Consider the following 24,783-nt stretch of genomic DNA (forward strand, 5'->3'; position numbering starts at 1 on the left):
GTGACAGCAGATGCTGGTAAAGATGTGCAGAAAGGGAAACACTTCTCCATTGTTGGTGAAATTGCTACCTGGCACGACCACTGTGGAGATCAGTCTGGTGTTTCCTGAGAAAATTGGACATTGCACTTGTTGATATTCTGTCTAAGTTCTACCTGCACAGCTGCCCAGGATCAGTCAGGTATGCTCTGTCCCTCAGTTGCCTGGCAACAACCAGCTGTCTCTGACTACAAAAGGGGCTGCTTGCTCCCTCCTCTCCCTCTTGCTTTCTCTTTGTTCTCTTTTCTTCTCTGCTCTCTTCCCCTCTGTCCTGGTCCCTTCTCTCCCCATCCCTCCATTCCATCTACATGCCCATGACTCGTCTCCCCTCCCCTCACCTCCCCCCTCCCCTCCCTTCCCCTCTCTTCCCCTCTCCTCCCCTCTCCTCTCATTAAACCTCTCTACATGGAATCAGGTTAGTCTGGTATGCATTGTTCGGGCTCGAGCAGCCTAACAAGCTGATATTTAATCCCCAACATTAAATCTTAGCATTGGTGGCCCATATGCGGTGATTGATCTCCCCATGCCTACGTGGCCTGGCACTCTACCGCTCACCATGGGCCCCAGCCCACCCTGGGCCCAGTGCTATACAGTAGGGAGGGACAGAACCATGCACACCGACTGCTCGCTCAGCGGTACCTGCCGGCCTCCAGCCTGAGGTCACTCACTAGGCTTGGGCTGCCCGCTCGCATAGGCTGTGGCAAGCAGTGATGAAGCACTGCTGCTGCCCAGCTTCCTGGTGCATCTCACTGTTTCATCCATTTCATTTGCTGTGCCTTTGGACACCACCACCTGCTGGCTGCTGTGAGACTCAGGACTTCCACCGCATGAGTTACTGCTTCAGCTGGTTCCCAAACAGAATTCTTCATGAGCTCCTGCCTTTTGTGGTTCACCATGTTGTGCCAGTTTTTGCTGCTTAGAGGGGCCCTCATCAACCACATGGTTCCACTTTTCCTGCTACCGGACTGTAGCTACAATATCCACACAAACAGCAGATTGGTAGGTCTATTCCAGTTGGCAAGGAAGACCCCAATTTCCCAGATAAAGCCCGGCCAGCCTTCCTGAGATTATGGGAATTTCCTTAGCTAGCATACATGATAGGATCTCAATCATTGGGCAGAGTTTTCCTAAAAGCAGTTCCCGATCCCCTCTCACTCTGGGCTCTTACAGCTGACACAAAATCCCAGGCCTAGGTAGGAAGGCTTTCTGTCGGGTCTGGGACCCATCATTTATAGCCTCCAGGAGTCTAAGTGACGACTCCGATACCCGGCCTTGGCAGAATACTTCCGTTGCCATTATTTTTTTCTGGACAACAGTGATAATTAATTGTTGACTTCCCACAATGGGAAATTTGAGGTCTTCAACCGTATCCCCAAATGCACCATTAGAATATCTTTTAGAGAATTTCAAATTTTTAAAATTATTGCCTCACCTAAGGACATCAAAACTGATACACCTATGCAATAATGTTAGGGCCCAGTATTCATTAGATAATGGTTCAAAATGGCTGCATAACGGCACTCTAAATTCCTCAATTTTATGGGATCTTCACAATTACAGCCAGCAGTCTGGTCAATGGAAAGAGATTCTTTATGAACAAGTATTCACGTATCTTTGCTCTAACCCCTCTCTGTGTTCCTCTTGTAGCCCCACCCAACTCCTCTTAGCTATTAAACAGGCACCAGATGACAGTACAGCCCTTGACCTAGCTAATGAAGCGCCTCCTCTTCGCTGCAAGCCTGCTTCCACACTACCAAAAACCCAACCCAAGCCGCTGCCTCAGTTTCTCCTTCTCACCAGGTTACCCCAGAGCCTCCTCGATTGACCTTTCCAGACCCCTCCCCTCCTGTGCCAGCTGCAGGATGCTCCAATCTTCCTGAACTGGAATTTATTTTCACCTTTCCTATTATCTGCTCCAAGACCATAGCCGAACCCCCAAACCCTTCATTGCCAGATACCCCTGACCCAGCACCAGTTCTTCCGTTGAGAGAGGTAGCCAGTGAGGTCAGGGTAGATGGCCCCTTTTTGCTGAATGAACTTTCTCAACTAGAAAACAGACTGGGTTCCTATACCCCAACTCATCCACTCATCCACCTTTATTAAAGAGTTCTAGTACATTACCCAATCTTATAGCTTGACTTTCCACGATGTAGATATAATTCTTAATAATAATTTACTTCCAGAGGAACTCTGGCAAGTTTGGAGCAGGCAAAATACATGTAGAGAAGATACATCAAACAGATGGAACGTGTCCTATTGGATCTGAGGCAGTTCCTGACCAATCCCCAAGGGAACTGTAATTCCACAGGTGGTATCCTAGCCAGAAATTAGTCTATAACCTGTCTCCTGGCCAGTCTCCACAGGGCACCCTTAAAGCCAGTGAATTTTGAAAAACTACAAGAAGTCATCCAGGACAAACAGAAAAACCCATCCCAAATTTTAGAACACCTTACAAAGGCTTTAGTACAATACACTAATCTATACCCTGAAAATCCAGGAGAAACTCCTGATAACCTATTTCTTTTCCCAGAGCTACCCTGACATAAGCGACAATATTCAAAAGCTAGAGAGGGGGTCCCTAACTCCACAGGCAGAAATTTTGGCTCTGGCCTTCAAGGTGTATTATGGGAAAGATGAAAAGGCTCTCAGACAAAAATGCCAGATGCTGGTAAAGGCTGTCTAACCAGCCCCAGCTATTGTCCCGGATCCCTAGCCTTCTATGGCTAAGGAACCACTAGCCTCCTGCTACAAATGTGGCCAAAAGAGTCACTGGGTAAGGGCTTGCCCTAATCCCTGCAAACCAAGAGGACCGTGTCTTAGATGCCACCAAGAGGGACCATTGGCTGTCAATTGCCCTCATGTTGCATAGGACAGGGAGACATCACATCCAGGTAACCCTCCAGCTGACCTCCTAGGCTTGGCTATGGTTGAATGAAGGGGCCCAAGATCCCTAGACTCAACTACCGCCATCACCAGCAGGGAGCCCAAGGAGCTATCATGGTATGTGGGCAGCCCATCTTTTTCCTTTTGAACACTGGAGACACTTACTCAGTCCTAACAGGGTTTTGGGGACCCACCTCTCTCTCCAGTTTCCCTATCACTAGGGTAGGGAACAATCTTACCTTTGTCACCAAGCCCCATTGCTTAGTTACATTTTTAGGGGTGTACTTCTCACCCATTCCTTTTTGGTAGTGCCAACATGCTCTGTCCCCTTATTCGGAAGGAATCTTCTAGCTAAATTGGAAGCCTTATTTTGCTCCATCCATTGTCCAAACTCAAGTTTGTCTGCAGGTCTTCTGCTTCTACTAGCCATCCAACCTACTAACCCAGATATTGTATTTTACCAGCTTCTCAGGTAGACCCCCAAGTCTGGAAGGTCCAGAACCTCTCTGTTGCTAAACAAACAGTCTTTCCAAATAGGATCTGGAAGCTGTTTTCTCTGTCTTTGTCATGGCAAACTGTTTTAAGACAGCCAGGACACGTTCTGTAGGACAAATTGTTCCTTCTGCTCCACAAAAAGCTTATAGACCAAATAGACTCCACTCAGATGAGTACATCTGCCTAAAGTTCCCACTTACTACCTATTCCAAAGGGTAGGGTTCCTCTGGGTTTCAAATACACATCTAGGAAAGATTTTTTTCTCCCAAATGCACTTAATATTATTTTCTACCTATAAAAAATATATGTGTGTGTTCCAGGATCTTGTCAAGTCCAGGCGCATACTACACCCAGGACAGCTCTAGATAAGCGAAATCCAGATGTTCCAAACTCCTTTCACAGACACAGTGCTTTTATTGGTCCTGTTCCTTCTGATCTATCCTCAGATGGTTCCACAGACTTTGTACAACAAGGAAACATCCAACTCTAAGACTGGACAAACAACCCATACCCATTTTTCTAGGTTCCCTAGAGACACATTTCCCTGCAATCAGGAAGTAGTCATAGATCATTAACTTAATCCTGCTCCATCATCGCCTTTCATTTTTCTTTTTTAATTAAACCAAAATGGGGGATGTTAGTATTTTGTCTAAGCTCCACCCCCACAGCTACCTGGGAACAGCCAGGTATGCTCCACCCAGCAGTGACCTGGCAACAGCCAGCTGTGCCTGACTATAAAAGGGGCTGCTACCCCTCCTCTCCCTCTTGCTCTCTCTTTGTTCTCTTCTCTTCTCTGTTCTCTTTCCCTCTGTCCCTGTCCCTTCTCTCCCCACTCTCCCACTTCCGTTCATGTTCCCATGGCCGGTCTCCTCTCCTCTCTTCTCCTATTCTCTCATTAAACCTCTCCACATGGAACCATGTTGGCTTGGTGTGCTTTGTCCGGGCTCAGGCCAAGATATAAATCCCAACATTAAATCGTAACAGCACTTCATGAGGATCCAGCTACAACACTCCTGGACCTATACCCAAAAGATGCTCCAAAATATAACAGAGACACATGCTCCCCACTATTCTCATAGCAGCCTTATTTTTTAATAAATAGCGAGAAGCTAGAAATAACCCAGATGTTCCTCAACAGAGGAATGAATACAGAAAATGTGGTGCATTTCCACTATGGAGTACTGCACAGCAATTAAAAACAATGATTTCTTACTATTCTAATCTTGCCAATACATGAGCATGGGAGATCTTTCTATCTTCTGAGATCTTCTTCAATTTCTTTCTTCAGAGGCTTGAAGATCTTATCATACAGATCTTTCACCTGCTTGGTTAAAGTTACATCGAGGTATTTTATATTATTTGGAACTATTATGAAGGTTGTCATTTCCCTAATTTCTTTCTCGACTTGTTTATATTTTGTGTAGAGGAAGGCTACTGATTTATTTGAGTTAATTTTATACCCAGCCACTTTGCTGAAGGTGTGGCCATTTTACCAAAAGTGATCTACAGATTCAATGCAATCTCCATCAAAATTCCAACCCAGTTCTTCATAGAGGTAGACAGAACAATTTGCAAATTCATCTGGAATAACAAAAAACCCAGGATAGCTAAAACTATCCTCAACAATAAAAAGATTTCCAGGGCATCACTATCCCTGAACTGAAGCAGTATTACAGAGCAATAGTGACGAAAACTGTATGGTATTGGTACAGAGACAGACAGACAGACCAGTGGAATAGAATTGAAGACCCAGAATTGAACCCACACACTTATGGTCACTTGATTTTCGACAAAGGAGCCAAAACCATCTAATGGAAAAAAGATAGCATTTTCAGCAAATGGTGCTGGTTCAACTGGAGGTCAGCATGAAGAAGAATGTAGATCGATCTATTCTTATCACCCTGTACAAAGCTCAAATCCAAGTGGATCAAAAACCTCCACATCAAACCAGACACAACACACTCAAACTAATACAAGAAAAAGTGGGGAAGAATCTCGAACACATGGGCACTGGAGAAAATTTCCTGAACAAAACACCAATGGCTTATGCTTTAAGATGAATAATCGACAAATGAGATCTCATAAAACTGCAAAGCTTCTGTAAGGCAAAGGACACTGTTGTTAGGACAAAATGGCAACCAACAGATTGGGAAAAGATCTTTACCAATCCTACAACTGATAGAGGGCTTATATCCAAAATATACAAAGAATTCACAAAGTTAGACTGCAGGGAGACAAATAACCCTATTAAAAATGGGGTTCAGTGCTCGCTTCGGCAGCACATATACTAAAATTGGAACGATACAGAGAAGATTAGCATGGCCCCTGCGCAAGGATGACACGCAAATTCGTGAAGCGTTCCATATTTTTAAAGCTCAAAACACACATTGCACCTCACACAATAATAGTGGGAGATTTTAACACCGCACTCTCATCAATGGACAGATCATGGAAACAGAAATTAAACAGTGATGTCGACAGACTAAGAGAAGTCATGAGCCAAATGGACTTAACGGATATTTATAGAACATTCTATCCTAAAGCAAAAGGATATACCTTCTTCTCAGCTCCTCATGGTACTTTCTCCAAAATTGACCATATAATTGGTCAAAAAACGGGCCTCAACAGGTACAGAAAGATAGAAATAATCCCATGCTTGCAATCGGACCACCACGGCCTAAAACTGGTCTTCAATAACAATAAGGGAAGAATGCCCACATATACGTGGAAATTGAACAATGCTCTACTCAATGATAACCTGGTCAAGGAAGAAATAAAGAAAGAAATTAAAAACTTTTTAGAATTTAATGAAAATGAAGATACAACATACTCAAACTTATGGGACACAATGAAAGCTGTGCTAAGAGGAAAACTCATAGCGCTGAGTGCCTGCAGAAAGAAACAGGAAAGAGCATATGTCAGCAGCTTGACAGCACACCTAAAAGCTCTAGAACAAAAAGAAGCAAATACACCCAGGAGGAGTAGAAGGCAGGAAATAATCAAACTCAGAGCTGAAATCAACCAAGTAGAAACAAAAAGGACCATAGAAAGAATCAACAGGACCAAAAGTTGGTTCTTTGAGAAAATCAACAAGATAGATAAACCCTTAGCCAGACTAACGAGAGGACACAGAGAGTGCGTCCAAATTAACAAAATCAGAAATGAAAAGGGAGACATAACTACAGATTCAGAGGAAATTCAAAAAATCATCAGATCTTACTATAAAAACCTATATTCAACAAAATTTGAAAATCTTCAGGAAATGGACAATTTCCTAGACAGATACCAGGTATCAAAGTTAAATCAGGAACAGATAAACCAGTTAAACAACCCCATAACTCCTAAGGAAATAGAAGCAGTCATTAAAGGTCTCCCAACCAAAAAGAGCCCAGGTCCAGATGGGTTTAGTGCAGAATTCTATCAAACCTTCATAGAAGACCTCATACCAATATTATCCAAACTATTCCACAAAATTGAAACAGATGGAGCCCTACCGAATTCCTTCTACGAAGCTACAATTACTCTTATACCTAAACCACACAAAGACACAACAAAGAAAGAGAACTTCAGACCAATTTCCCTTATGAATATCGACGCAAAAATACTCAATAAAATTCTGGCAAACCGAATTCAAGAGCACATCAAAACAATCATCCACCATGATCAAGTAGGCTTCATCCCAGGCATGCAGGGATGGTTTAATATACGGAAAACCATCAACGTGATCCATTATATAAACAAACTGAAAGAACAGAACCACATGATCATTTCATTAGATGCTGAGAAAGCATTTGACAAAATTCAACACCCCTTCATTATAAAAGTCCTGGAAAGAATAGGAATTCAAGGCCCATACCTAAACATAGTAAAAGCCATATACAGCAAACCAGTTGCTAACATTAAACTAAATGGAGAGAAACTTGAAGCAATCCCACTAAAATCAGGGACTAGACAAGGCTGCCCACTCTCTCCCTACTTATTCAATATAGTTCTTGAAGTTCTGGCCAGAGCAATCAGACAACAAAAGGAGAACAAAGGGATACAGATCAGAAAAGAAGTGGTCAAAATATCACTATTTGCAGATGATATGATAGTATATTTAAGTGATCCCAAAAGTTCCACCAGAGAACTACTAAAGCTGATAAACAACTTCAGCAAAGTGGCTGGGTATAAAATTAACTCAAATAAATCAGTTGCCTTCCTCTATACAAAAGAGAAACAAGCCGAGAAAGAAATTAGGGAAACGACACCCTTCATAATAGACCCAAATAATATAAAGTACCTCGGTGTGACTTTAACCAAGCAAGTAAAAGATCTGTACAATAAGAACTTCAAGACACTGAAGAAAGAAATTGAAGAAGACCTCAGAAGATGGAAAGATCTCCCATGCTCATGGATTGGCAGGATTAATATAGTAAAAATGGCCATTTTACCAAAAGCAATCTACAGATTCAATGCAATCCCCATCAAAATACCAATCCAATTCTTCAAAGAGTTAGACAGAACAATTTGCAAATTCATCTGGAATAACAAAAAACCCAGGATAGCTAAAGCTATCCTCAACAATAAAAGGACTTCAGGGGGAATCACTATCCCTGAACTCAAGCAGTATTACAGAGCAATAGTGATAAAAACTGCATGGTATTGGTACAGAGACAGACAGATAGACCAATGGAATAGAATTGAAGACCCAGAAATGAACCCACACACCTATGGTCACTTGATTTTTGACAAAGGAGCCAAAACCATCCATTGGAAAAAAGATAGCATTTTCAGCAAATGGTGCTGGTTCAACTGGAGGGCAACATGTAGAAGAATGCAGATCGATCCATGCTTATCCTGTACAAAGCTTAAGTCCAAGTGGATCAAGGACCTCCACATCAAACCAGACACACTCAAACTAATAGAAGAAAAACTAGGGAAGCATCTGGAACACATGGGCACTGGAAAATATTTCCTGAACAAAACACCAATGGCTTATGCTCTAAGATCAAGAATTGACAAATGGGATCTCATAAAACTGCAAAGCTTCTGTAAGGCAAAGGACACTGTGGTTAGGACAAAACGGCAACCAACAGATTGGGAAAAGATCTTTACCAACCCTACAACAGATAGAGGCCTTATATCCAAAATATACAAAGAACTCAAGAAGTTAGACCGCAGGGAAACAAACAACCCTATTAAAAATGGGGTTCAGAGCTAAACAAAGAATTCACAGCTGAGGAATGCCGAATGGCTGAGAAACACCTAAAGAAATGTTCAACATCTTTAGTCATAAGGGAAATGCAAATCAAAACAACCCTGAGATTTCACCTCACACCAGTGCGATTGGCTAAGATCAAAAACTCAGGTGACAGCAGATGCTGGCGAGGATGTGGAGAAAGAGGAACACTCCTCCATTGTTGGTGGGATTGCAGACTGGTAAAACCATTCTGGAAATCAGTCTGGAGGTTCCTCAGAAAATTGGACATTGAACTGCCTGAGGATCCAGCTATACCTCTCTTGGGCATATACCCAAAAGATGCCTCAACATATAAAAGAGACACGTGCTCCACTATGTTCATAGCAGCCTTATTTATAATAGCCAGAAAATGGAAAGAACCCAGATGCCCTTCAACAGAGGAATGGATACAGAAAATGTGGTACATCTACACAATGGAATATTACTCAGCTATCAAAAACAACGAGTTTATGAAATTCGTAGGCAAATGGTTGGAACTGGAAAATATCATCCTGAGTGAACTAACCCAATCACAGAAAGACATACATGGTATGCACTCATTGATAAGTGGCTATTAGCCCAAATGCTTGAATTACCCTAGATCGCTAGAACAAACGAAACTCAAGACGGATGATCAAAATGTGAAGGCTTCACTCCTTCTTTAAATGAGGAAAAAGAATACCCTTTGCAGGGAAGGGAGAGGCAAAGATTAAAACAGAGACTGAAGGAACACCCATTCAGAGCCTGTCCCACATTTGGCCCATACATATACAGCCACCCAATTGGACTAGATGGATGAAGCAAAGAAGTGCAGACCGACAGGAGCCGGATGTAGATCGCTCCTGAGAGACACAGCCAGAATACAGCAAATACAGAGGCGAATGCCAGCAGCAAACCACTGAACTGAGAATAGGTCCCCTATTGAAGGAATCAGAGAAAGAACTGGAAGAGCTTGAAGGGGCTCGAGACCCCAAAAGTACAACAATGCCAAGCAACCAGAGCTTCCAGGGACTAAGCCACTACCTAAAGACTATACATGGACTGACCCTGGACTCTGACCCCATAGGTAGCAATGAATATCCTAGTAAGAGCACCAGTGGAAGGGGAAGCCCTGGGTCCTGCTAAGACTGAACCCCCAGTGAACTAGTCTATGGGGGGAGGGCGGCAATGGTGGGAGGGTTGGGAGGGGAACACCCATAAGGAAGGGGAGGGGGGAGGGGGATGTTTGCCCGGAAACCGGGAAAGGGAATAACACTCGAAATGTATATAAGAAATACTCAAGTTAATAAAAAAAATGGGGTTCAGAGCTAAAAAAAGAATTCACAGCTGAGGAATGCTGAATGGCTGAGAAATACCTAAAGAAATGTTCAACATCTTTAGTCATAGGGAAATGCAAATCAAAACAACCCTGAGATTTCACCTCACACCAGTGAGAATGGCTAAGATCAAAAACTCAGGTGAAAGTAGATGCTGGCAAGAATGTGGAGAAAGAGGAACACTCCTCCATTATTGGTGGGATTGGTACCTGGTACAACCATTCTGGAAATTAGTCTGGAGGTTCCTCAGAAAATTGGACATTGAACTACCTGAGGACCCAGCTATTCCCCTCTTGGGCATATACCCAAAAGGTGCCCCAACATATAACAAAGAGACATGCTCCACTATGTTCATAGCAGCCTTATTTATAATAGCCAGAAGCTGGAAAGAACCCAGATAGATGCCTTTCAACAGAGGAATGGATACAGAAAATGTGGTACGTCTACACAATGTAATACTACTCAGCTATCAAAAACAATGACTTTATGAAATTCATAGCCAAATGGATGGAACTGGAAAAATATCATCCTGAATGAGGTAACCCAATCACAGAAAAACACACATGGTATGCACTCATTGATAAGTGGATATTAGCCCAAATGCTCGAATTACCCTAGACGCACAGAACCCATGAAACTCAAGAAGGATGACCAAAATGCGGTTGCTTCATTCCTTCTTTAAAATGGGGAACAAGAATACCCTTGGGAGGGAATAGGGAGGCAAAGTTTAGAACAGAGGCTGAAGCAACACCCATTCAGAGCCTGCCCTACATGTGGCCCATACATATACAGCCACCAAACTAGATAAGATGGATGAAGCAAAGAAGTGCAGGCTGACAGGAACCGGATGTAGATCTCTCCTGAGAAACACAGCCAGAATACAGCAAATACATAGGCAAATGCCAGCAGCAAACCACTGAATTGAGAAGGGGACCCCCGTTGAAGGAATCAAGAGAAAGGACTGAAAGAGCTTGAAGGGGCTTGAGACACCATATGAACAACAATGCCAACCAGCCAGAGCTTCCAGGGTCTAAGTCACTAACCAAAGAGTATACATGGACTGACCCTGGGCTCCGACTGCATAGGTAGCAATGAATAGCTTAGTAAGAGCACCAGTGGAAGGGGAAGCCCTTGGTCCTGCCAAGACTGAACCCCCTGTGAAAGCGATTGTTGAGGGGAGGGCGATAATGTTGGGAGGATGGGGAGGGGAACACCCATAGAGAAGGGAAGGGAGAGGGGTTAGGGGGATGTTGGCCTGGAAACCCGGAAAGGGAATAACAATTGAAACGTAAATAAGAAATACCCAAGTTAATAAAGATGGACGAAAAAAAAAAAAGACAAAAACAAAAACCAATGACTTCATGAAATTCATAGGGAAATGGATAGAACTTGAAAATATCCTGAATGAGGAAACCCAGTCACAAAAAGAACACATATGGTATGTACTCACTGATTAGTGGATATTAATCAAAACGAAGTTCAGAATACCCATGATACAAATCGGAGACCATGTGAAACACAAGAAGAAAGGATATCACATTAAAGTGTGGATACTATAGTACTACTCAGTAGGGGGAATAAAATAATCTCTGGGAAGTAGATGGGGAGTGGGATCTGGGAAGGAGAGAGGAGGGGAAGGAAAAAGAGTGGCCAGTTCACATATGGGAGGAAACAGGGGCTCAAAATGATTTAATGTTGGGGTTTAAATCGTTAAGCCTGAACAAAGCACACTAAGTCAGCATGGTTTCATGTAGAGAGGTTTAATGAGAGAAGATGGAATTGGGAGAAGAACTCAGACACTATTGCTCATGCCAAAAAGTGCTTGTTGACAGGAGGCCAGTCTAGCTGTCCCCTGAGAAGCTCTGCTAGAGCCGGACCAATACAGACATGGATGTACACAGCCAAACATTGAACTGAGCACAGGGATCCCCATGGGGAGGTTAGGGCAAGGACTGTAGGAATTGAGGAGTTTTGCAATCCCATAGAAAGAACAACAATATAAATCAATCAGATCCCCCAAAGCTCCCAGGGACTTAACCACAATCAAATAGTACTCAGGGGTTACCCATGGCTCCAGCTGTATATATATGCCTTATCTGGCATCACTGGGAAGGGAGCCCTTTGTTCCTATGGAGGCTGGATGTCCAAGGATAGGAGAACACGAGGCTGCTAAGGCAAGAGTGTGTGGGCAGGTGAGGGAGCACCCTCATAGAGGCAGGGGGAGGGAGGAGGAGATAAGGAGCTTGTGGAGGGGAACTAGGAAGGGGATAACATTTGAAATATAAATAAACAAAGCAACCAATAAAAAGCTAAAAAAGAAAATATACTATAACCAAATGACTAAATATGTTTCCATTTTTATCCTTTTGATTTCTACGTTTACTCAAGTATAGACATAATTAAGATATTCAGATCATCTAGTCAGTATTACTTTCCATATTGGAAAAAAACTATTGTTTTTTGAATGTAGCAAAGTGTTAAAAGGCTTAGCATTTCAAAGATTTAATTCCTGGTACTGAAGAAAAAGAAGCAATGATAACACTTGTGAATGGATATATTTGTAAACTTCACTAGGTTTACCATAGAATGTAGACACATTTAATTTTTTTTGTTTTTTAAGAAAATCCATTATGTTTATTTTTGATGTTTATCACTGTGTAGAACAGATATTCTATTAGCAATTTTCTTTTCAAATGATTCAACCAGAGAACTAGAAAAATAATAAAGGAGATAGACAGAGGGAGACAGAGAATATGATAACAATTCATTTGAGACTCTTTCTCAACCTTGAATTTGGAGTTCTGCATTCATCCTCACACTTTTCAGGTACAGCAAAAGGCAAGCTATGTAAATTGAAGACCACGTGCTTCTCAGGCCCTGATCTCCCTTAAATGCTCACTAGTACATTAGTACTACTGTGAGATTGTGTACCTGCCGGAAACCAGCCGCATCTTCGAGAGGGATTCTGAGAAATGGGTGAGGGGTGTTTTGGAGCTGTGAAAGATGAAGACATCTTTGTTGCTGGGGAGCTGTATTTATCTCTAATGGATAGCCCTGTACTCTGCTTGAGATTGCTTTTTGTGCAAACCAACTTTCTCTTGAGAGAAAAATATCTAAAAGTTCTCTGGATAGCTCATGGGTTTTCTGACCAAAGTGAGAAATGCTGTCATTAAAAAAAAAAAAAAAAAGAGCTGTATTCACTCTCTAAGCAGTTCCCTCTGGGTAGTTCTACCTTGTAGATGAAAGCCCAGTCTTTTATTTACAAATTAGTTCAATCCTTTACATAGGCTGTCTTTTGATTATCCCATGAATCAGCATGTTATGACCTTAGCCCCTTGATTCTTCAAAGACAGCAAGTACACATTTTGTTGCATGGCAAATGAATTCAGAGATCAGCCTGATTTTGTAAGCTCAGACAATAAGCTAGCTATGTAGGATCCAACTCTAAGATCACCATCCCCAAAATCTCTTTATCTTTTTCTTTAATATCTCTCTGATAAGCTGACTCACAGTGCAACTGCCTCTTTTGTTGTAGGTCTGTGAAGTCCCTCATATAATTCATATTGCACCCTTAGGTTCTGCATAGTTGAGAAATTATACATTCTTGTTCTCTCAGAGTCCTTTCCCACAGCCATCTTAAGGTCATAGCATTTGCCATTTTGCTAAGAACATTAGGCCCACCCTTGCCTCCCAGATTTTTACTGTCTATGATTACCATAGAATCATTAACTGTGGGAGAGAGGACATTCCTCTAAAGGAGCAGCATAAAGTAAAGGTATCCTATATGTCCTTAGCTAACCAGGCTTCAAGGACTTGTGATAGTTGCTTTGGTTTATCTCTTAAAAATCCTTTATACTTGCCTCTCAATTTCAAACTTGAATTCTATCTTGAAATGCTTTCACTCACCTAAGGGATTGCTGAGCTGAAAGATAATGTAGTGAGCCCTCAGTTTCAGAATGGTGATGTGATAAGCTGCACTCTAAAGACTTTAACAGTTATGTTTCACCTTAATCTTTATTCTCTGGTCCTATTTTGTTTCAATGAAAGTTGATTAAGGGTACACCACAGTGCCATTTGAATACTCTAATTGCATAAGAAGTTAATATTCTCCATCAATTTGTCACTGTTACACACATACTTCTTAAGCTTTTAAAAGGCCAGAGAATTCCAAAACCTTGTATTGTTGTCTACAGTTTTTAGTTTCTGAAAAGTACTGACCCAAATATGCAAAAACACATCTTGCTGAAATAATTAAAAGTTCAGAATAGAGACTCGAAATGTATTTATATTCCAATTATACACATTAAAAATGTAAAACCAAATTAATTTCATATGGATTGTTGCAGTTCATTTATTTGCCCTGTATTTTCAATATGTTCGTGGCTCATTTAATTTGGTATCACTTTTGCACATTTAACGTCTTCAATACCTCTACATAGTGATGACATATAAAACTAATATGGAAGTTACTCGTTTTAGTGGCTCATGAAATAGTAGTGCATTTAGAAAGGAATGGCATGTTAAGCTCAGTTCAATACTCTATTTTCTTAGTCTGCTTAGAATGACTACGTAAATAGGAAAACAGAAGAAAAAAAAATCACTGTGTTTAGAAGAAGAAACTTGCAGTGTCCAACCAAGTCAGAATCACAAGGACTTAATTTAGTATTCTCTTTCATTTCATAGTAATTAAAATACAAAAGACGGATCTTTAGAAATTGAACAACCTACAGAACAGGATTCTTCTTCTTTTTTTCCCTCCATCTTTATTAACTTCCGTCTTAAGCACGGGACTGTATGTGCTACGCTTACTTCATTCTCTACCATCGTCCCTTTTACAGCTTCAGGAGAGTCCACAGATCATAGCACACATGAGTGACTGTAAGCGTGACCCCGTCTATCCCTGGCTGTTGGTGAGTGGAATCAGCCTCCAGAGCTTTCACCTTCCCACAAGCCAGAGGGGAGGGCTAAAATTTAATTGTCTCTGTGGATCCTCTTGCAAGCAGTTCCCATCCTCCAAAAATGACCTCAAAGGCTCAGAAACCTAAACTTGAGAGGAGATTATTACAAATAATAGGAATCACTCTTCTTATTTCTATTAATACAGATAAGAATTTCAGTTATGTGCTCAGAATAAGTGAAAACAGATGCGAGAGTGCGCGCACGCATGCATGCACGCACACACACATACACACTCACACACACTATTTGAAACTAATTGCAAAGTCTTTGGTATTTTCAGTGGTTGCAACCATATAAATTTAAGTGATCAGTATTTTAAAAGTGTAATAGAACATTGGGTTATCTCAATATTCTTATAATTTAAGGACAAACTAAGGATGCCTCTATCTATTTTTCAACACACTACATGAGTTTTACTGCATTTAAGCAGATTTTTTAAGTAATTAAACAAATAAGGAAAACGACTGAGTGAAATGTTTCCATTAATCAGTTTCTGTTTGAAATTATTAACCTTGAACAGTCTACGGTTTTATAATGCCTACGTAATTTGAATGGAAGTTACCTAACGACAGCCCCATGTAGGAGTATAAAATGAGAACCAGAGATTAGTTCACTGATAGTAGCCAGGAATAAGGCAGCTCCAGTCTGTAAGCAGGGATTCATGGAAACAGACCCAAGGAAAACAAAGCTATTCTATGCCCTTAAAAAAAAAGGTGGGGGGATGAGCTCTCTGATCACAGAGGTTGTACAGTGCACGAGCAGAGTCCTGAAAAGGCCCTTCCTCACCAAGCTGACAGCATCTCCCAGATTCTAGGTCTTTCCTCCTCTCTGAAAAGCTTTGCCTTTGCTCCTTTAAAATCCTGGTTCTCCTGATACATGGAATTTTTGGTGCCCTTCACACTCCCTTTTCCCCCAACCCCACGAGTAAACTTTTTTTTTTGACTCTGTGCCCTTATATCTCATCTCATCCTGTGACTAATCAAAATTACCCATTTACATTTAAATTTAAAACAAGTTCATCCTGAGTATGACTAAATTAATAAATTATAGTTATGACCTAATTGTTCTGTTTGGGACAAAGGTTCTAATTTTATTCTTCATTAAGCCTAAATAAAGCTCTTTTTTAAGAGGATACCTCATCCTCATTATCAATTCACCCATTGTCAGACAATAATTTAAATGCATACAAGCAAAATATTTATATATTTTTCAAAATAATTTTCCCTAATAAGAAATGTTTGCATAACTTAAGTACTATAATATACTAATTGCGATTTTATTATCTTAATCATCTACTCAGAAAATAAAAAGATTGCTAGAATACTATACTAGATATTTAAACAAGTCAAATCTTAGAACTAAAGTTTTGGACTGATTTTTTTTTCAAGTCTGATTTTTTTTTAAGTATTTACTCTTGGTGGTGTTTTCCTTTTGAATGATTTTGTTGATGAGACTAACAACTGTCTCTCAAGAAATAGTGTCTGACAGGCAATATTTAGATAAAGTTTAATTAAGATAAATGAGGCTGCTTACAGCATAATAGGCTCACAGAGTTCAAAATAATGCTAAAATTTCACAAGTCTTACCAAGGCCTCAAATGAGATTTACAATTGGTAGTTTGGTGCCTGTACAGGAGGAGACAGCTCTTCAGAAGCACTGATGTGGCTGTTTATGATGGTCCCTTGATGGCATGGATGAGACCCAATACAAAACTTACATCAGACAGTGGTGGTGCACAATTTGTTTCCTAGCACTTGGGAGGCAGAGGCAGCCAGATCTCTGTAGTTCCAGGCCAGTCTGCTCTGCAGAGCTAGGTCCAGGACAGCTAGGAGTACACAGAGGAACCTTGTCTGGAAAATTCTTAAATAAAAAAAAATCTTATCAGGACCCTTGTCACCAGACTTGACTTCAGAAAAAAAATGCTTAAAATAGATTGAACATGTTGTTTTTAATTTGATAGTTCTTTTTTTTAAATAGTGCCTTCAAAGTGATTGCATAGTAAAATTTAACATATACTACTTGCATGAGTTTTGAACAACTTTTCTTTCCTAACATGTGCTGCTGCTGTGTGACTTTCCATATACTTGAGGTTATAATATGAACAAATTACCAGAGAGTTTCTATGAGTCAGAGTTCCAGGCATGGGTTACCAATGTACTCAGTCTCTGTGCTGAATTCTATGTGTCAGTCAATCCTTTATTTAATCTGAAGCTCACCGTTCCTCTTCTTGACTACTCAGGTTATTGACAAAATAGATTCTTTTGCAAGAGAAGACTAGGCACCCCCATTGTGTTGCAAGGTACATTCTGAGGATGCTCTCATCTTGTCAAATGTCACTCAATCTGCCTAGTATGTTATCTGTTAAAATCATGATTCCAACTAATAAAAATGGAAAAAAGCTAAAGGATTGAATCCTCACTTCATAGAATTTAATAAGAAAATATGTTTTACTTTGTCATCAATTTCATCACATTATTTGACATTGTGTCCTATTTATTATTTACGATTTCCCTTTCTGACTGGTGTGACGTGTCAGAAGTAATGAAGGCTTTCTAGGGCTGCCTTGAAGATAAGGGAAAGGTGAGGACAAAGAACTCATATGGAACAATGTCTTCCCACTGTGTTAACCAAATGTTGGCACCTACATTAATCCTAGAAATGACTGAAAGTCAATGAAGAAAGCACATCAGAGGCTATACCCCAAGAATTTGGCTATTCTTGGCACCATTTAGGGACAAACACTTTAACAATAACTTTTATTGATGGGTGAATGATGAAGAAAATGACCTAATCACCACTTTTGTTTCAAGTGTATCTCCAGTAAATGTCTAACTCTCATAGACACAGAACCGCAGGAGCCCATTTAATGTGAATAAACACCAGAGCTAAAATGTCATTGAACTAACCAATTTATGAACATGTACATTTAAATTGACACTCAAATTATGGATCTATCTTTATATATACCGTTATTTGATATCCACTCTCATCTACTTTAGAGCACACACTTTGAAATATACATTACTCACCTGTCTTGTCTCTGACACATTTTTCTTTCAAATTAAAACTTGTTTTATGTTATTCTTCTGATTATCTAAACTTAATTTTAATATAAACACAGAAGCAATTGGTTGAGCAGAGGCATGTCAACAGTCTTTTATTTCAAAGAAAGCTTAGAATGACGAAAATCTTAGAGCCCATTTAATTATTTCGACAAGGGTTTCTAGGATTTTTTAAATAGGCTTCGGCTCTTAATTCCCAGCTCCTTAGTGGGATTTCCCAGCATTTAAAGATCTCTGTAGATTCAGAGTATAGACAGACTGGGTAGAACAAAATAACAAATTAATTGCTACCACTCTGTAAACTTTTCTGCCTATTTTTTAAAAAATATAGAATGTGATAAATGCTCTTAAGTAAATAATGTATGCCTCATGAAAAACACATACTTTAACAACTAACTTGATGTATACATGACTTTAAGTAAATTTTTAAGCAATGTTACCTTATATATGGCAAATTCATTCTTAAGGGAGAGAAAATTACATGGAGAGTTTGGTATGACTTTTAAAGGGATTCATGAAGACAGTCCACACTAACTTTTTTCATGAACTTTTTGTTCATTCTTTGTAATTGCCACATCATGCACCCCATTCATGCTCATCTCCTTGTCCCCTCATGTCTGCCCTTCACCCTTGCAACCCACCCCCCCCCAAAAATACACATAGACAAAAACCAAAACAAAACCAAAAAACAACAACAGTATCACCACCACCAACAATGAACACAAAAAGCCCAAAGCATAGACAAATCTCATTATGGAAGCAGTGGTATGTCACAGTGTCCTAGAGTATATTCCTCTTTCCACACATCTTCCCTTTCATGTGTTCTTTGCAATGAGTCATGGGTCTGGTATGAGGTCCCTGGCTTCTGTGATACCATTACTATTGAATCATCACTAGGCCTCCTATTTTTGATCTGTGTTATGGGGATTCTACAGCTTTGGATCAGCAGGACGGACCCTTCCACAAGCTTCAACCACTTATGATATAGGTTTGGGGGTGGGCCAATTCAGAGCCATGGATATAGGCTTATGTGTTAGCTGAGCTAATCAGCACACTAGATTTCCCTTATCCATACAACTAAGACATGGTTGACAACACTGTTCTGGCTACACCCCCTAGTACCACCACCGGCAATAGGTCAAGGTAGGTCTCCTGCTCTTGTGCCCTTGGGGCCAAATTATCTGCATGCATGCCTCCAGAGCCAGCTGCACTGTGCTTCACAGTCAAGGCTCCTGACTGCGTCTCTCATGTTCCGCAGCTTGTGAGAGGCTAGGAAAGCTCTCTTGCTCTTATACCCTTGGAGCTGTAACTCCCTTTGTCATCAGGGTCATTTCCACTGTGATGGCTAAGTGAGGTGCAGAGCCTGCTCTCCAGAGTGCCACAGCCAATGATGGGGCCTAGCTAGCTCACCTGCTCTAATGTACTAGGGCCAATTCTTCTAAGCACCAAAGGTGACAAGGGATGATGGGGAAGAGAACATCATTCCATGAATCCAAGACACCTCACGGTAATCAAGTGGCAGGGCCAGCTTTCCTGTAAGCATGGCTTTGGAGCCAATTCCTTTGCATCCCCTTACCAGGATCAGGTCTGTTGTGCTGTCAGGTGAGGCTCTCCTGACTGCTGCAGCTTTTGAGCTCTCTCACACTCATGACTTGGTGGGCAGACTGACAGAGGTAGCAAGAGAGAACAGGCATCACTTCTAAGCAGCTGTTCTATCCCATGACACATTAGTGGCATGATAAGCAGGGTCCCACACTTGTGTTTTAGGCCAAATCCACTGTGTTGTTGGGGTGAGGTGCAGGGCCTTCTCTTTCAGGCTGTAGCAGGTGAAAGGCAGGTCCAGCTTTTCAGAATAGAGCGGCCAATAAGGGGAGGGACAGTTCTGTACAGCTTCTGGACATCCAAGTGGTCCAAATGGCTGTCCTGACCAGGAACTTCCCCATGTTTTTTAATAGTAATAAGCACCATGGATACCTATTGCTTTGTAGCCAAGGAGGTACAAATAGCCTTCAGCAGGAACTCCTGCTGTGGCATCACCATGGCCTCAGGTGTCAGAGATGATTGCTCACAATAGGCTACACATCTTCATATTCGAGTCGCTCTTGAAATCCTCAAGGTACTCTACTTCTCTTCTTTCCCATCTGTCTACCATCTACCCTTCCTTCACATTGTGGAAGCTTACATGTAAAGAACTTGGAGATGGAGATCTGTAAGGAACCAAAGAAATGAATCCTTCAAAACAGTATCTTTTGAAAAAATAGAGAAGGGTTTGAATGTCTTTGAATTCTTATTAATGGATAACATTTAACTTAATTGTAAAATGACTAATCAATCCAGATTCGTTAATCTTGAAGATTAAAGCTTACAGGATTCTTTCAAGTGTTCCATTTGCTAAGGCTGATAAATGATTTTTGTAGGTAGATCTCAAAACATCTGCCAGTCTTCTTTGTAGTACAGATCTTAATTATTTGAATTAAGTCATCGATAAATTTTGTGTGTGTGTGTGTGTGTGTGTGTGTGTGTGTGTGTGTGTGTGTGTTTGGGCACGCATGTTCTTCAGATGATGACTCAATGACTTTCCCTTTGGCCTCTCAGACTGAACTCTGGTAGGGAAGTGCCTTACCTGCTGAGCTATCTTTTGGGCTCCTAGTATTTTGTAAAATTATTCAAAATTTCAACAACAAAAGCTCATTCTTCTTTTTACCCTACTTTAATGAGAAAATGTCCCTCACAGTAGAAGTGCTAAAGATAAGCATTCAATAAAACCAAAGAAACAGCAAGGTGAAAGCTGAAAGAAAGAGAAGTATAATTTGCATGGTATAATTTTGCAAAGTAGGAACAATATCTTGCTGATTCTGGAACACAGCAATGAGTAAATTACAGAAACGGACATGAAAATTTATTCCAGAAATCTTCAATTTTTTTTTAGTGGAAGGAAAAATTTACATATGTTAAAATAAATTATCTATAAAACCTGATATATTCTGAATATATATTCTGAATTATACACATGCATACCATCACTGAAGTTGAGATTCAAAGTATTTCAGAGTAGCAAGCGGTTTTTCTTTTGCAACCCTATATTTTATTGACCATTGAATGTTTCAGCTAATGAACAATTAAGCCTAGTATTGGGGTTGTGGTTATGGTAACCTATTGGATGCAAATACTTAAAAGAGCAAAATGTTTCAAATCAGATGATAAGAAGACATGTTCCAAGTAACCAAAATCACTTCTAGAAAACTTTCACCTTATAGGTTCTATCGCCTTGGGCACCAAGTTGTTAACTTCAGCTTCATGAAGCTATTTTTGAAGCAAACTTTAGCGTACACTTTCACCAAAATGTAAACCACAACATCCTAGAAAATAAATATTTGTTCTAGCTTCTCCATGTCATTTAAGGTTAATTTCCTGTACCTTATTACATCCAGGAACCAATTAGACAACTATTTCTCAACTGTTTTTATACTTTATAATCTTTCCTCCCCTTTGGCATACTGCTATGAAATAATCATACTTTTTAAATGTAATTTTCTTCATGTTACATTTTTGCTATTACATTTCTTTACAGAGATTTTTTTCAGTTCAATTCTCAGGAGTATCTTCAAATTTTCTCAATATACTAGGCAAAATAATATTCAGATACCTGAGATTTCACTGTCTCAACATTTATCATACATTGCTTTAAATTGCTCTATGATTTTATTTGTTCATTAGTGTACTACAAGGCAAGACTAGACCATGTCTTCATTAGATCTGTTTCCCACAGTACAGAATGAGACTAGTACCAAGAGCAAATAATGTAACTCTTTGAAATTAAAGAAAATAAAGAACATAGGATAAGAATGAATGAGATCACAGAAAAAGAATCTCCTTGATATACAATATTTTGTATTTGCTAGGGTATTATTGTTTAGTAATTGAGTAAAAGGAACCATTAAAGCTAGAAGTTATACCTTAAGATACAGTCTTTTTTTCATGTTTAGCTTTTAATTTAGATAAAGTTCACAATTCTTGATTCTCAAAAGAGAGAAGATTGAAATGGAGTTTAGCAATAACATCAAAACAGAAAGTAGAAGACTTGCTTAGGAAAGAAATTGATATTTACAATGTCAAGAATTTGAAAAAGATTGATATTTTAGTGTCTCAAAGTGTCTCCGTTCTGTTAATTACTTTCAAGTTTTACTTTTAGCCATTGGTATGATTGTGATTATGTTTGTGTGTACGTGTGTGTGCCTGTGTGTTTGTGTGTGTGTGTGTGTGTGTGTGTGTGTGTGTGTGTGTGTGTGTGTAAGAGTGAAAGAGGGAGAGGGAAAGTGAGGAGAGGGAGAGGGCATGGGAGAGAAGTTTATATTCTCATTCTTCTGCCTTTAGATATCTAATTTTCACACACTGCTTAATGAAAAATCCATTTTTTCAATACATTCTTCAGTGACTTTCAAATTTATAAGGTGATTTTGAAGTTAATATTTTATTTTTTAATTTTTGAAATTATTTTTACTGAAAATAATTACTTTCTCACACAATATATCCAAATTGCATTTTCCTCTCTTCACTACTTCTAGCTGCCACTCCCTCTCCTCTTCCCCAGATCTACTCTCCCAGTATTTCCTCTCTGTGGAGAGCTTTTGGTGCAGCCTTATAGGAATTTGGCAGGAATTTGACATTGGGCTAAACAAGGAAGTATGCTCAAGGTAGATACAGTCAAGAAATGTAAGATTTTCCTTTTACCTTGTTCCTCCTGATAAACCCCTAGATGCAGTGACCATGAGACTTTGTTTATTGCCTTATTTGACTACTCTGTCTTTGATCTAAGAACTGACCCTATTCTTTGCATGTATGTAGAATGGTATAAAAGCAGACTGGAAAAAATAAACGTTCTTCAGCTTCTGCACTGACTGAAGTCACATTACAATGTGACTTTTCTTGTCTTTTCTTTCTTTAATCCTCAGTCATTCCCTGGAGACTCTGTTGATTTCTGAGCTGGTTTTGTCACTGCTCCAGAAAAAAGGAGGCCTCCAAGAGAAAACAGCCAAAAGGACAAAGCAAGCTAGAACAAGACAAGGTACATGCCCTCATTGAGCTAAATAAGGAACTCAATGGGAAGAAGAAAGTCTCAAAAGCCAGCAGTAAAGTCAGAGATAGACTGTTCCTACTGTAACAAGTTTCACAAAAATACAAGAGGACCTGATCCAGACCCATGCAGATATAGCTTTTGTCATTTGTGTCTCTATGAGCCCTACTTAATTTGTGAGACTTATTTTCCTAATGTTCTCCAACCCCTCTGACTCCTACTCTTTAACTGGGTTCCTTGTTCTCTGACTTGTTGCATGACTCTACTAGTTTGAATCAGTCCTGGGCTCTAGCAATCCAGACCCCAGTTCCTAGACCTACAGGCAGTGTCCAGCACAGGTTGCCTCTCCTAGCATAGGTTGCAAGTTAAACCCAACATTGATTGGCCTCTTCCAGCATTTCTGTGCCACCACTATCTAACCCATTTTACCAGCAGGAGGGTTTTGCGGCTAAGTTGGTATCTAGGTTAACATTTTAACATCATCAGGATAATAACGAGAGTATGTATACTGTGAGTAGCCATTTTAACATCATCAGGATAATAATGAGAGTGTGTATACTCTGCGTAGCCATGTAGTTAACTTAAAAGAGAAATTTCCAATACCAAGTATCGAGACTGAATTTATGAAGGCAAATGTCCATTAAGACCAAAAGGAAAATTTCATAGTAAGGCACAAGGGCAAAGTGCTAGTATTCAGGAGACACAACAGCTTTTACAGTCCCTTCCCTAAATTTGATGATGCTGACACATGAAGCCTGTGATAAGTTTTCTTAGTGATAAGAGTGATCTCTGATCTCCACAATATCTAATAAGGAGAAAATTGGGATCTTCAAGACAATATTAGACCTGAAATCTAACACACAAGCACATTAAGCACACACACACACACACACACACACACACACACACACACACACAGAATGTGACTATGCTTTTGAATATTTTGAAGTAATGAAAATTTTAGACAACTAATTGCTTCCTGTTGCTGCTGCTTATTAATGTAAAAGAATCCACAGGTTGTCAATTTAACACCTCTTTTGTATTTAAGAAAACAGCATTTCAAAGGGAAATGGGTTTTCAACAGAAGAGAATTGAATCTTAGATCATAGTGTACATCCAAGACATTTTCACCAAGATAATTATTATGTGAGAAAACCAACTAAACTAAGGGCATCATAATAAACTTAGTACATTTTAAAATAGACAATCATTGAAAAGTATCAAGGTGAAAACTTTGCAATTGGAGGACTTCTCATCACAATACCTAAATGCATATACCATGGACTATGTGGATAATGTTTACGAACCACATTGATATATGTCACTATGACAGAGAGAAGACTTGCAATACCTTTTAGCAATTATGAGTCTTTGTGGAATATCTTACTCTGTAGAAAAGTGAAAGAAGAGATTGTAAAAATCCTGGTACTCTTTGATTATATAATATATAAGTTCAATGAAATGGTCATATAAATAGTTTTTTCCTCCCTCCCTTTCTTTTGAGCAATACAAGCTGGATACCTAGATTTGAACTTTTAGCAGTAGTATTGATGCATACTTCTTAATCCCTAGATTCCAAGCAAAAATCATCACACTTGACTTCACATAGTTTTTTCTTAGTATTTCAGTCGTGTAACCTTCCTCTAAAGACTGATTATATTGTTCAAGCAAGAGTATAAGAAGATATATGACAAAAGGCCCAGGAGCAATCACAAAATGAACATTTTATCTAGATCC

The 24,783-nt window shown here is 39.9% G+C and overlaps 1 protein-coding gene and 1 non-coding gene across 1 annotated transcript; both read left to right on the top strand.

Moving 5' to 3' along the window:
• Erich1 (glutamate-rich 1) overlaps positions 1 to 24,783 on the top strand; it is a gene marked incomplete at its 5' end in the record, with an annotated part of 52,793,804 nt that overhangs the window by 6,104,752 nt on the left and 46,664,269 nt on the right.
• LOC120097643 (U6 spliceosomal RNA) lies at positions 5,678 to 5,784 on the top strand. Its single transcript, XR_015640578.1, has one exon. It is a non-coding gene; the product is annotated as a U6 spliceosomal RNA (small nuclear RNA).

Source organism: Rattus norvegicus, chromosome 16 (genome assembly GCF_021556685.1).
Source record: "Rattus norvegicus strain SHRSP/BbbUtx chromosome 16, alternate assembly SHRSP_T2T, whole genome shotgun sequence".
NCBI classification, from domain to species: domain Eukaryota; kingdom Metazoa; phylum Chordata; class Mammalia; order Rodentia; family Muridae; genus Rattus; species Rattus norvegicus.